At 34.2% G+C, this 14,057-nt stretch overlaps 2 protein-coding genes across 4 annotated transcripts in view; both read right to left on the bottom strand.

The window, feature by feature from the left end:
• Window positions 1-14,057, bottom strand: part of LOC139988969 (damage-control phosphatase ARMT1) — a 300,302-nt gene that overhangs the window by 204,861 nt on the left and 81,384 nt on the right. The gene's annotated exons all lie outside the window — the stretch shown is intronic.
• Window positions 1-14,057, bottom strand: part of LOC139988968 (lachesin) — a 260,206-nt gene that overhangs the window by 176,439 nt on the left and 69,710 nt on the right. The gene's annotated exons all lie outside the window — the stretch shown is intronic.

The following is a 14,057-nucleotide window of genomic DNA, read 5'->3' as shown; positions in this document are numbered from 1 at the left end:
TTACAGCAAGTTAATTAGATATTAATTTCAGTGTAAATACAGTAGATATATAGACGAGCGAAGAGCATGGTCATAGTCGTCTTTTCGCATTTATGTAGAGAACCGGTTATGTAACCGATGTTTTAGCCAGTCAAAAGTTAAATTTGTCAGTAATTATACATAGCTGTACCGCGAGTATGTTTATTCTGCTTTGATATCGTGCGATGTCGTACTGAAAACAGCTCTTGCTCACGACGATTACACATGATGATTAAATGTAAATTTAATGTTAGTATTGATCCTCCGTAGTGATACCAGTATTGGTATCTGTTCAATGTCATAATTTAATTACTAATAAATCTTCTTCCCCTTGAACGAATCAATTTTTAGATCTCTTAAGTTTCATTCATCAAAATACGTAGTCATTCGAATACTAACGCACTGCTGATTGATCGCGTTCCGTTTATATTTTATTTACAGATTTACTTGTTCATTTATTATTTTAATGGTTCGCTTAATATCTTAGTTTCATTTTAATGCTTTATTACAACTGAAATTTAATTATATACTTTCTAATACTTTCAGCATAGACGTAATGAATAAAATTAAAGCGTTAATCGATTAACGTTTGTTAATTATTCCACGCTTTGTAAACATCCATCTTTCGTAACAACAAGTTCCTACAAACTTCGTATACAGCAGGTACATAAAATTTGTTTGCAAAGGCCAATAAATTTATATCGCTTGTTTAAATTATACCATGCATCTTTATCCTTAAAGACAATCCCAACTTTCTTTAATCGTAAAAGTGTGTTTTACGAGATATTACACCCTACTTTCTAGCCAAAGTATGATAAAGTTTACCAATTATTCTAATCGCACCAGCAACCAGCTGTCTGACCTACTTATTACGCCTTCACCAGAAAGCAAAACGTCCGTAATAATATTAGGGTGAATAAGATATAGAACCATGAAAGATTCTTTCTACTATCTGCCGTCATACTTGGAGAAAAATAGTAATTGTAGTACTTAATAACTTCGATTCGTAATAAAAGCTTCCGGTTGTAAAAAGTCGTTTGTTTTAAACTAAGGATTAAACTACATCGTCGTGTATGTTCTCTAGTGACAAAAATCCGAATCATTGGAAAATGAAAATGAATTTCCCAATGCGACACGCTATACTTTGGCAAAGAGTTGCGATCGTGTCTGAAAATCCGATTCCCAAAAGAACATTTGGATAGAGCAGAAAATTCGAAACTGAAGTTTTCCCCCGGAAATGGGCGTCGTCGTCGAGCGCCGAGCCACGGCGATTATTATCGGTTGACGTTATACGAAAGCGGAGGGTGAAAGGAAAACGTGTCGACGAAGAATTCGCCGATATATCTCGACGTCGTTCTTCGACTTCCAGCAGCGAGAAAATATTCCATCGGCCCATTCTGGGGCTTGGATCGAAAAAGGGCGGCAACCCTATCGCTGCAAGGGACCGTGGGGAAAAGGGGACGAGGAGCAGGGAAAGAAGGGATAAAAGGCCAGGAGATTAACGCATCGATTAGTTCGAACACGATGGAACACTCTTCGGCACTTTGGCGCCGCGTGTGCGCTCCGCACACGTTCTTTTTATTATTCGAAAAGCTCCTCCGCGTCCAGTCCTTCATCCAGCTAAAACGATGGGATAGAGCCAGCAGCCTTCGGTCCGCGCTTAGGCCGAATTTTTCCTATGTGCCATTGCGCACCTTGCAACTTGTCGGTTTGGAAACGCCTGCGATGAAAATCCCGACTATTTTAAACCTCTTACTCCATTCCGATCGATCTTGATTCTGACTGAATGCTTCTGAACACGACGATTTCTTCCGTTGCAGAAGGACTCGATAGGTGATATTGTCGGATATAGCAACGTTATATATGGTAAATGAAGTGAGATTATTTTATTTAGAATTCTTTATGTTCTTTTTTAAAGTCGGAAAGAATTAACGAGGAAAAGTTTCAAAGCGTTTTAAAATTAATTATTTTTTTCCAAAGGGTATTATGAATAATCCATTAATGCCTTTATTAGCAAGATTGAAATAATACGTAAAAGAGAAAGATTAAAGTTCCGAAAGTGCAATAAAGCAATTGATTCTATAATTGATGTTGTGGATATTTATACATACACAAGGTAGGGGAAAATCAATAATTCGTTAAATATTTCAAATTTTTACATGAAATACTTCACTTTTTAATTTGAAATATCTTATGAATTGCTGATTTTTTAATATTGTACCTTAATATCTTTTGATGTAGAATATATGTGTGTAAAAAAGATATACAGTTCCATTTAAAAAAATAAACTGGACCTTCATATCTCTTCTATGTATCATCCTGCAAAAAACTAATCATGTCAAATTATGTCCCCTTTGAAACTATTCAATTTTTATCTAAAATGTTTTCATTCAAATCAGTATTCACGCTTTATATATATTCAAATATAATTTAAATAAACATCGAATTTATCACACGATGAACGATACTATTCAAATATTTTCTAATAGCAAAAGAGCAATTTTAATTTCACATTGAAACCCAACGGAATAGAAGATTTCGCTGGATTGTTGCACGTGTTGCAATAAGGTATTGCATATTGCATAGTTGGGTATAAGTATAATTCAAGGGAAACTATCAAATATACGATAAGCCTATATATAACAGTTTATTGCAATGTCTAATATTGCTATAGGAATGCAAAATTCGAAATAGAATTTTGCTTTATACGCCCTATTCTATGTTTAAAGCTATTCTGTCTGTCTGGGCTTCTATATCATGTAACGTGATCGAAATACTACTATTTTTAGATAAGAAAAGCTTATTTTCTCTTTTAAATATTTATATTATATACATATTAACATTTTTTTTTGTTCTTCTTGATGTAAATTTCATTCGTGTATAGCAAATTAACTATGATAGCATCAATTATTGGATATAACTATTCACTGAAAACTCACTTGTTTTCTCTGCAAAAGGAGGACCATTTAACCAAATTTTATAAGAATACTGATCCCTCTCTTCAGTACTCGCCAATTTTAGTGTTATGAAAGCGAAACTATCTCTATTACGATCTTATCACGTGAAAAAACAAAATTTTGAATTTGTGCCTATTTATGTCTGAAGATAAGGATGCATCTCTGGAACAAACCAATAAGCCTATTATGCCACCACCTCCAACCCCAGTCACTAAAAGGCCATTGTCTAGTGTTACTTCCACTAACGATTCTGCTGACAGATCTACGAAAAAGAAACACAAATATATAGCTCCTACCAAAATGAAAAAATTTACCACAAAAATCAGAAAATTTGAAACATCCGAATCCTCAATACAAGAATTATCTGCTCAGTTGCAACCTGCTAAAGAATCAATTTTACCAAACACATCCACTAAATTTTGACGGTATCATTGAATGTTTACATTCATTTTTACATTACATTAAAATTTTGTATAATGCACTAAGATTCACTAAAGATACCCCTGCTATTATCTGACATAAAGAACCTATTTATTGAGCGCAGGTTAAAAAGTCGCATTGTCAGAATCATCAAGAAACTGGCAAATTCCGATCTGGATGATGGTTCTTCCAATACCGATTCGTGTTCCATAGATGTTCAAGAAACACAATCTAGTAACTTCAACTATATCTTCATTCATATAAACAATAAAATAGATAATAAACAATAAATAGTATTCAATGAAGGACACTTGAAATTCGGATTCGGCTTCTTGATGTTGATATCCTAATCTACGTAGAATCTTGATTCTCTCAAATGGATAGGATTAATTTTCCTGGTTTTCAAATAATCAGAAAAGACAGAACTCATTCCGAGGATGGCGGGATCTTAATAGCAGTATGTAAAAATTTCGCTTTCTCCGAAATAAATAATGCAAAAATACTCGATCAATCTATCGATATTTGTGGTATTCTCATCTTGAACGTGAAGATTCCTTTAGATTTGATAATTTGTTACAGAACCCCGGGAATCACTCTTTCTCAAGATCATTGGAATACTATTGTTCAAAATGTTAATAAAAACAATAACTGTATACTTGTGAGCGATTTTAATGCATGCAATAAAAATTAGAATTGTCAATATTCTGATAGAAATGGACTTAGACTCGAAAACATTGCCGAATTTAACAATTTATTCTTATAGAACGATAATTCAAACACTCATATAGATATTCATCGTTCTCTTAAATCTAATCTTGATCTAATTTTTTCTACCGTTTGCTCTTCGGTCAAAATAGAAGTTAAAGTATATGACGAGACCTGAAGTTCTAATCACTTTCCAATTTATATAAATGGTAATGTAATGTTGATAAATATGTCTATGACCAATGATCCTCCAATTTTGATTTGGTTAAATTTGATGAAGAACTCGAAAATTCTTACTCGCGACTTCCTTCTACCGAATACAATCAATTATCTCCCAGCTATAACAAAAATATAATACTTTCGTGCATATTTTAGTTGAAGCAATTAAATGTTGTATTCTTATTAAACAACATGTTCTTTATCTTAGAAAACGCAACCCAGTTCTCTAGTGGGACGCCAAGTGTGACAAAATAAAAAATGAGAGCATATGTTAAACTATGAGATTTGATAAATTAGAAAAAAGCATGTGCTCTATTTATCAAAACTTTTAGGAAGAGAAAAAGAGAGTGCAACAAGCTTTTTGCCAAAAGCGTTAATCTTTAGATGGATCCTAAGTATGTTTGAAACATGTACAAGATCTTTAAAAATAGTTGGATTAAAATAACTACTCAATACTGGCTTGATAATTTGCAAAAAAATACTGATGATTTTATTCTTTACTTCAAATTTGTGTTTATTAAGAAAGGCATAAGAGTCATTGAGGAAGCCATCAGAGTAATAAAAAGAAGTCTTTGATTTGAGCCTACACCTCGCTCCTAGCAACTTGCCTTCACTTCAATAAAAAGAAATTGCATCTGGTTTTACTGCAATCGAAATTGATAATCTATCTATTAAATTCAACGAAACTGTTTGTTTCTTGGGCATTATTTCTGACTACAAAACATTCTTCTTTCATTGCTCAAATTTATCGTGTAATTAAAAATGCTCCAACTCTCTTAATATAAAAAAATTCTTGGTGAGGTTTTAATTCTGTCATGTCATGAACCTTTCATGAAAGTTTTGTTTGTTTTGTTTTTGATTATAAGAGCTGCGTATACTTCTCAAACCAACAGTACTGTGTGAAAAGCTTGAATGATTTCACTACCCAGTGATTAGAGTAGCTCTTCACTACCGTAGAAACTCTCTATGGATGTTAGCAGAATTTAAACTTCCTCTTTTAAAGGAGCGTGGTAAGTTTTTATGTAATTGTTTCCTTGCAAAAATTTTATCAAATAGAAACTTTCTTTGTCTTAATGCAATTAAATACTACTTCAGCATAACCGAAAATAAAGCTTTTAACAATGGAATTCTAAATCAATGTATTTCATTCTTTATGAATTTCTATAACAAAATTGATTCGCAGAGTCACTTCGATATTTACTGTTACGATTTCAAAACGTTAATTACTTCAATTTTGTTTGACTATGAATTTGGTCTTGAACTTAAAAAAATTTAAGACCCTAATCTGAGTATAGAACGATTGGTGAGAAATTTCTCCGCTTACTTTATATTCACTGATGGTAGTAAAATTTCATGTTCTAATCGTGTCGGTTCTGCTTGCCCCTGCCCTGATCTAAATATTTATTCCATAAAGAGTTTGAGCCTCAGTGTTTACAGCTGAATGTGTTGCTCTAAATAATGCTCTTGGTATTGCATTAAATAACATTAATCATAACTGTCTTATCTTTTCTTGGTTTCTCTTAGTACTCTACAAAGTTTACGATCTACCAAATTTTATATCAAAACTAACATCTATATTCTAAATATAAATAAGAAATACAATAAATTTGTTCATGATAATTTGAATAATTATTTCATTAAATTCTTCTGGATTCCGCCACACTTGGGGATCTGGGGTAATCAGGTTGATGGTTTAACTAAAGGTGCTATCGTCCCCAGCTCTATAGACATTCCAAGAATTCTTTTTACTGAATTCTTTTACCAGAATTATTCAAGAAAAGAGCTTTTTTGCATACAGCTAATATAACCAAAAAACAAGGGATGTGTAAAAGTAAATTTTACTTTCAATATTTCTTCAGCAATAATCGAATGGACATAAGAAATTGTCTCGCCAAGTTATTGTAACTGTAAATAGAGGTAGAGCAAATCACTGTCAGCTATCCGCTTGTCTCGCTCACGTCGGTATTATTAACAACTACAAATACAGATGTAATCTTGAAAATGGAATTCTCAACCATGTGTTATGGCAATATAATCTATATAATGCTCAAAGAGTGAAATTAATATACAATTTTCTTAAGACACATTTGCGACTACTATTAAACGTTGCAACACGAGTAGCTACTCCAAACATCACAGCGTGTCTTCATATTTTGACTTTCATAAATAATTGTAATTTGAGTTTTTAGAAGAAACCAAAAAGAAATAAAAGTAAAGAAGAAAGTCGGTAATTTTATTGTATATTTTCATTTGTAAAGGTCGATCTTTGTTTTCCAGTTGTATTGTTATGTAATATTTTGTAATTTCGTAAAATGTACAATTATAATACATCTATGTCTGAGATTTTTAGTAAAAAGGAAAGGAATTTTCATCCATAATCGTTTCTACTAATCGATATATAATCTTAGTAATCGATTCTGCTAGCATTCTGAAATATGTATTTGCAATATTCTAATAATGTATAGTAGTATTTCTGTGGTGGAAATTTCGACATTCCTTCGTGAAACGTACTCACCCATTGTGTTATTTTCGCTCCGAAAATACTTCATATTCCTCAGTAAAAATCGTTATTATAGATCAATCGTCCATATTTACATCGTAACGATCTGTACCGACGATGAAAGGATCCGACGTCGACGCTGCGTTTCGTCGAACAACAAATTCCATTACCATCGAACGTTTGGCCCGAAACAAGAAACATATAGCGCGTTTCTTTCGCGCCCTTTCATTTCGTTCACTACAATCTATCCGGTCCAGCATTTTTGACGGCATATACAAAATCGAAAATTTATTTTTATTTAATCGTTTGCCCGGCCGATCGAACACTTATCGTTCGACGTTTTCGACGGAAAAACGTCGACTGGGTTGAGTTTGGAACCAGTGTTCACTCCCGCCCCCGTATACCGTCGGTACAATCTGTTTCGTCGAGGCGAAACATGATTCAATGTATACCAGCGAAAATCGAGAAATAATAATTCGACGTGAATTCGAGCGTAAAGAAACGTTCCGATTTGTGCGCTGCTGACCAATCGTTCACGAATAACGTTTCCCGACCCGTTTTAATACAACGCCACGGTTTTGTTCGTATCGGAATAATTTTTGTTTCGTCTTTTGCTTCGAAGTGACTTTGGAGACTATCGACAATCGTTACACGTGCATATCCTTTCTTTCAGATTTCATTTTTCTATTTGAAATAAATTTTTTTAATGGTTTAAGGGAATAGATACTTTGGTATAGTAAATCCAGACTAATTTGGAAATTGAGATACATTTAGTAGAATATACAGCTATTTTAAATAACATATATTAATGTATAATAATCGCTGATAATGCTTTTGGTTCGTGTTTGCGACATTGTGCAGCATACTTAAAGATTACGGTGAAGCGGGAATTAAATTGATCGCGCAAATTGTCAACTTTTATACCAGAACCATTTACGTTCAGCGATACGCGAAAGAAAATATTGCAACTTACGACGCTTTTAAAATGATTACGCCAACGGATAGAAACAAAAAGAGGAACACGCAGAATAACAGCGTACCGAAGGGAGTGTACGAACTCTGACTGTGGCAATTTATGAGTTTAAAGCGAAAATGTCAGGAAATAAAATGGGTCAAAGCCACGCGAGACAAAGACTGTCTAACAGATACAAATACTTAAATACCCTTTTTTACGACAATCACAACATTCTTTTTCTTTCTGGTTTTGATATTGATGAAATTACATTTTTGTTCTAAAGGTAATACAATAATATTTCGTGTTGGGAGCAAGGGTTTCGTTTTTATCACAAAAAAAAAAAAAAAAAAAAATGAACATTTACATGAATAAAAATAAAATAGGTCGAGTATTAGAAGAATGTTGTTGTAGAAAAGTTACATAAAAATTCTTACGTATACCTATGTCAAAGTAAAAAATTCAAATCATTAAATTATTCCGCGCCATTTCATATTCGTTTCTAGATTATACTTTTTAATAACCCGCTATCAAACATTTTCTGCCAACTCTTCTTTAAAAACCAATAAAAAGCTGTCCAAAAATATCTTTAGAGGTCTATCTCTGATAAAAAATGTGTCAGATAAGTATCAATTATTGAAAATTAATTAATGTTGCAAATTTATCCGTCTTAATGAAAGAAATATTTAATATTAACTTAATTTTATGAGTCTGATCTAGTCAATCAATTATTTAGCCCTTTAATGTTAAAGCGAAATTTCTATTCCTAGTTAAACTTCCTAAAATAAACCAACCAGCTCAAATACTTGCTAAATACAAGATCTATAAATCTCGTCTAAAGAATCTTCCTGAGTCCACTCGAAATCTTCTTAATCGACCAATTTCTTGCACGAGATCGATCCATGTTCTCCGACACATAATCCACGCGAATGCAAATTAAATGTAAATTTCAATCGATCGACTATCCTCGCGTTTTCTACTTTTTCCCAATTGTAATACGCAACTATTTACGAACGTTCTTGCATGAAATAATATAATATTTAAGAAATTATCATCGAAAAGTTCCAAATCACAAATTCTTGAAAATCGTCCTAAGCATGATTAGGAAATAACGCGGTCTAGTCACTCGATAATACAGCATTTGTCAAACTCTCTAACGAGAACATCGAAAGTGTTCTTTCTCAGATGATTATGTGCATCCAATTAGAAAGTGTCTGCTCTCATGATTGCGCCACGTTTCCTTCGTTGTCCTATCTAGCTCTCCCTTGCCCCTAGAATCTCACGATTCGAACTACATAAGCTCTACTTACCCTCACAGCCATAGTGTTGGCTTTGGTTTGGGGTTTGGTCGCGCCAAGCCGCGTGTTTGCGGTTTTGCTGTCGGTGCTTCGGAGTAGTCCTCCGCTATATACGTGTGTACACTACTGTACACTCACGGACCGTACTCTGTGTCCTGGCGACAGGTTTGAGCAGAGCCCGCGGAACGATCGATATAACGATAAATAGATATCCTGATACTAACTCATTGGTTCAACTTTACGAAGAAAACACGAATCAGAACTTGAATACTGGGTTCTTTCATTGTAACGTAATCCGAATAGGAGCAATTGATAGGGGAATTAGTTTAATAGGATAAGATTTAAAGCTTTAGAGAGAGCACTACCCAAGATCTGGATTCTATTGTTTGCGGAACAATCCGATGTCCTTTGACTATTCGTTGAAATATTTGAAAAGAGCCGAAAAAGAATTTTTCACGAAAACGAACTATTTCTATGATGTAATAAATCTTTGTAATCCAACTAAATTTAAATAAAATATTTCTATTTGTAACACGTGAAACAGAAAAATATATTTTCCACTAGTTTAGTTCGAACAACACTCATTTCCATCACTGACTGTAGCAGTCAGTCGGTTCGACTTTCACGCAGGGTAACATCTTAATAATACAACCTGCCACCCCTCCAGTTCATTACCCATTCCTGTAGAAAGGCAGAAGGAAATCGTGGATAACGAACCTCTTGGAAGTTGACGGCGACGATGCCGGTCTGTCTGCCAAGGATCAATTGAAAAATCATTCAGGCTAGTTAATTGGAGAATAATCTGAATAGAACTTAATACAGGCGGAAGAAGAATCGTCTCGCGATGAAAAATTCTGAGGAGTCGCTCGTTTTACTATAGATGAAGCGCTGGGATAAATAAATAACAAAATGGTAGTGAAGTTTATGCTAGGTATCGCTCATGGTACATTACGTTAAAAGATACTTTCTTCTCTTTTTGCGGGGGAAAACTACAAGACTATTGCATGTTTATGAATAGTACTTGTAGAATTTTATCGTTCACTAAAAATGGTTTTGAGTGGGTGCAATATCGTTGAAATGAAAATTTTTCTATTGCTCGTTACTATTATCTTTAAAATTTGGATATATTTTTAACATCTCATCATCGTTATATAAACTGCGACAATAGAATAAAATCACTTTTCTCTTACACTTTTACAAATTATTTCGCACAATAAATTCCACATGAATTATTTCAATATTCCAAGAATTTTATTTGTTATTCTTTTTTTATCATTACGCGTTCCATTATTCATTTTAATATAAATTCCTTATAAAATCCGTTTTTTAACCAAAATATATCCACTGAAATTAGTTTTCAGTTATTAACACCTAAAATTCCTTGCTCTTTTATCAAGTTTTACGTATTATTGAAATAGAAAAAATTAAAAGATACGAAACACCCGAACAATGAAAGCTGCGAGTAATGTTTTATAGAATATAATGTATGTTGTATCAGAAGAGATATCCACGAGTCGTCAATTTCTATGTTTCCAGCTTGTCATGGGCAATTTTCTTTCATAATCGTAAAATGAAGGAGCGGATGGAAAGATCATCCTGAGCCAGGATCGAAATATACATTTTCTTATCAGGCATCTCTTCCTCATCTTATTTCCGTAGAAAGGTCGATCGTTCCGGCCAATCTACCCACGTTACGAGGTCCAGCACCGCATGTAGGCCGTGACCAGTATCGCAAAATAATATCATTAAATCGAGAGATCCTCGGTTAGATGAAGCCTTGATACGCGTCGTGAGCAACTTCGATAACAATCTTGTACAAGCAATCCAAATTTTTTGTTTTCGTAATGTCATGTATCGATTTTTCTCTGAGATAAATATTTAAAGAGTTCTAGTTTGGTTGACTTCCAGTTGATATGTAGTTCTCCCAATTGCATAAATCTTTATATCTATCCATAACGCGAAAATAAAATTCCTGTTGTACTCGGAACTTGTTTCTTGGAAATTTTTACGCAAGAATTATTAACGCAGGGGAATATTTGCGTAAAGATCTTTTAATACCTTTGATTATAACATTTCTGAGGAATTTGTAAATCGAGATTAACGAATTTTGTTTTTGAAAATATTCACCATCATTCCATCTAACTTGGGACCGAAACACGTGATGATTTTCGTTAACAAGCTTTCATTTAATTGTCGTTTCCACGATGAATAAGCATAAATGTAACTAATTAGTATAATTAACCATAGCCAATTAGAGAAAAGAAGAAAAAGAAGGAAAGAAGAAAAACATTTTCAAATTACGTTCACAAGAATGTCTTACACCACAGAAGCCGATAAATATAAGGGGAAATTCCTCCGCAATCGATTCTTCTCACTGTCTCTATATTGACGGCGCAGCGGAACAGCGATTGAGGAATTTTAATACCTCGTGTTCTTTTTTTTTTCGTGGTACTTTTCTTGTACGATGTAGATATATTCTACTGACAGATGTCTTTTTAGTTATGATTTTCACCACAAACTCATCCGCGGAAACGAATAAACGGCCACAGATTCACATATTACGAATATTTCTACAGCAAATCCTAAGCATTATTGACGTCATTTGTGATGTCAAACTAGCCCGATCGAACCGTAAAAGAAATTGAGTTGTTCTTGCATCCAGCTTATATTTCTCGAGGCGCGTTAACTTATTCGCGCCGTTGCTGGTTCGTATAATAAAATTTGTCGTCAAGAGCAAAATGATCAAATATTAAATTTTTTTAACAATACGTCTTTTGAAAAGTGAAACATCATACTAGAAATAAGAAAAATATATAACATGAATTATATTCCACCATTCGGTTATAACACTAACGACGATTCAAGGATTTATAAAACGATCCAGGTTAAGGAAAAAGACTAGAGGACTGCGAATCATGAAAATAGCAGCCTGTTCCCTATTCACCATATAACATGTCGAAAATTTACGGCGGTGTAGTTGTAAAATCGATCTAACGACGAATAAACCTATAAATGTGACCACGATATCGAATCATGTCGGCAACGATGTCGAGACGATCCCGGATGCGACGAGTGGCGAGCCGGATGATCGTAAGGTAATAATGTTGGTCTCGCTTCGAGGGTGCGAGCTGACCGGTTTAAGTGCGTGTATAGCGATGTCACTTCCCGCGGTGATTTTCTATGAAACGTCGAAGGCCAATCAGATAACATTGTATGAATGAACCACCGCTAAGATTCTTTTTCTGGTGTCTCTTCACTATAGAGTCTCACCATTATATTTCAAATTATCCGGTTTGGAAAATGAAGTGTTTTATTTAAGACGACGACAAAAGTTTTGTAACAAAATTTGATTCCTTTTTCTTCGATGTAATTGCGTTACGCCACTTAATGAATAGTAAACCGACTGAACATTGGAGTGGAAAGATTCATCCAGGTTAAAGAATACGATTTGGTCGATCTAAGCGGGTGTTTAGCGGTGTCGATCCCTAGGCGACCTTTCCACGGGATACTAAGGGCCGCTAGGGGTCGCTATACGACTCGTAAGAAGGGTTGCCCGCTAGAAGCAACTTGTATAACGAGGTATAGAATCACTTCACGCCCTCTGATCGTTGACAAACCGTCACCGTCTTTATAGTGCTATTAGATGTTCTCGGAATCCTATCAAAAGGATTAAGTGTAATCACCCTTAAAGGAGGACATAAACTCTATTGTTCGTAGATTTCTCTTTAGATTATTTTCCCGAGTCTAATGTAATTTTACGTGTCTAAAAGAGTCAAATTTAGGTAAATGTCTCTCATATTTTTAAGAGTAGACGATATAATTAAAGTTGACTATTGGAGGAAAAAGATTATCGATATGGGTACATTCGTTGATTTAATTCGTTACCTTCGAGTAATTTACATTTGCTTTTTCTATCCACGTGGTTTAATTATAGAAAGAATGAAGCCTCTCTATTTTTAATATTATGTTTTCTATACTTAAGAGTTGTTGGTTTACGATCTGACAAACTTTAATTAAAATGCACAAAGTTTGACTTCTCTTGCTCATTAGTGACTGAAGATGAGGATATTTTCATAACCGCATCTTCAAGACCAACAAATACACGGAGAACACGGAAAAACGTCACAAGTTCTTGAATTGACGAACTAATTTCAACTAATTAATTTCGATATAAGGTATTGTAATCAAATATTCCATGAAATAAATTCCATCTTATAATATACTAATTTTCGTGAATTTTTCAATTTTCCAAATTGCAATTCCATAAGCCAGAAGAAGTATTAGCGATTTGCCTCGTTTCAGTAATCGATTTCCACGTATCCTACTTCTTCGCTCTGAACGTGCACGTAAAATTAAAGTTTCGAAGATTCGCGTAGTACTAAAGAAAAGTCACCGCGTCCTAAACGCATCGAAAGATCCTATCGAACGGATTCCGAATTTAAGATTCGAGAAACGGCAAGAAGACGACGACACGACGACCCTTACGCGACGTACGAGTTGGCGATAGTCCAGAAGATGCCAATTCAATCTTCCTCCCTACTGCGGATGGAAAATTTCAGGTGGCCGACGAACTTCGTCGTCCGTTTCCTCTTCTATGCCCCCTTCTAGCCACTGCAGTTCTTTGAGTATGTTTCTTCCTTCTTTTCAACAACTCGTTTCTAAGCATCTGTCTTGGCATTTCTTAACAGTCATACTCGCGAATAACACTGGTGTCGAGTGGACCTATATACTTCCTTTTTCAATTTATTCAGCTCTTGGTAGTTAATTATATCCTTCGAATCGTATAAAAAGTTGCCGGGTAGTCGAATCTTTGTTGAGTTGTACGATGTAAGAGATCTTTATGAGTATCGAGTTGAGATTTATGCATTACCTAATAGTATATGTGTTTATATTTTAAGTTTAATTTTTACAATGTGTTAATTTAACGCCAAGATAAAATTAAATTTCTTATAAGCTCTTGAATTTTTGGAGAACAATCTTCAATACGT

The sequence above is a fragment of the Bombus fervidus genome, chromosome 7 (genome assembly GCF_041682495.2).
Source record: "Bombus fervidus isolate BK054 chromosome 7, iyBomFerv1, whole genome shotgun sequence".
NCBI lineage: Eukaryota > Metazoa > Arthropoda > Insecta > Hymenoptera > Apidae > Bombus > Bombus fervidus.
The sequence above is the reverse complement of the archived record's forward strand: the minus strand, read 5'-3'. Positions and strand labels throughout refer to the sequence as shown.